The following is a 1198-nucleotide window of genomic DNA, read 5'->3' on the forward strand; positions in this document are numbered from 1 at the left end:
GACACAACTGCCCCGTTGGACATGGAGGATGAAGATACGATGGGTGTGTTCCAGCAGCAGACAGGAGGCGTCTTCTAAGAGGGAGCTTGCTCCCCCCCCCCCAGAACTCCCTTCTTACCGACAGAGAACACATTCTCTATCAGAAAACCACAATTTGGTTCCACCTCCTCCTGCTGACTACAGTATCGTTTTCTCTTTCTTTCATTTCCCCTTCCCCACTCCGTTACTGTACATCAAGTAACTGGTGCATGTGCACAAGCATACTTGCATTTTTCCCTTTGTTTATTTTGTTCTTTTCCTAAATGGCCAATGGAGACTGTGGGAAACAGAAGGATTTCTCCCAAATTGAATCCCCCAAATATATGCCAGACTTAGCTGCTTGCAAATGACATACACTTGGAGGTCATCAGAAATAGGTCAGGGGTTTATCAGCCATGCAGAGCAAGTGTGAAGGGAGGAGTCCCCCACAAATCATCACAGTTCTGGTAGGAGCAATTGTACAGCGATAATAAGTAAAGATTATAGCAACGTCATAGAGAGCATGAGAGGTAGAGAAGAGATTGGAATAAAGGAGTCAGACACAATTCATGGTAGCATGCTCTCCTCAGTCTCGCTTGGTGGTCCTCTTGGGGAGAGCCCAGGAGAGAGCTTTAACTTTATTGCTAACTAAGCGATATATCTCATTCGGGGGACTTCACTACAAATATACAAATGTGCTTTACACAATTGATGTATGTATGAATTGTGATAAGAGTTGTATGAGCCCCTAATAAAACTATTTAAAATAAATTAATAAATACATATAGAATAAAAATAAACCATGGTATATCAGAATTTATCACTGCCTTAATTTCTTTTCATAATCCAGACCAATAACTCCAACAACACCTTGAGAATTTAGGTTGGACCTTCCTAATAAACATCTTATAGTTCTTTTTGGTAGTGGACCCCAATTGCCGCTCTTAATAATTTCTGATTTAATCACAGCTTTTGGCTTTTCCTTACAAGTCTGATCAACTCCAGTATCGATATGAATGCCTTGAGTACTTAGGTTAAATCTTCCTGACAGAAACTGTATTACTATTTCAATAAGAGGTTCCTCTTTTTTAGAATCAACAAACTGCTGTGAGAACTTCTGAGCTTTCTCTTGGTTAGTCAAACCAACTGCAGCGAGAACAGAGGCTGGGGTTCTGCAAGT

The 1198-nt window shown here is 40.9% G+C and overlaps 1 pseudogene; it reads left to right on the top strand.

Annotated features, from left to right (window-relative positions):
* LOC105978837 overlaps positions 1-78 on the top strand; it is a 359-nt pseudogene extending 281 nt beyond the window's left edge.
* Positions 79-1198: the final 1120 nt, after the last annotated feature.

Source organism: Echinops telfairi, unplaced genomic scaffold (assembly GCF_000313985.2).
Source record: "Echinops telfairi isolate 266 unplaced genomic scaffold, ASM31398v2 ScPeMD7_2291;HRSCAF=2852, whole genome shotgun sequence".
Taxonomy (NCBI): domain Eukaryota; kingdom Metazoa; phylum Chordata; class Mammalia; order Afrosoricida; family Tenrecidae; genus Echinops; species Echinops telfairi.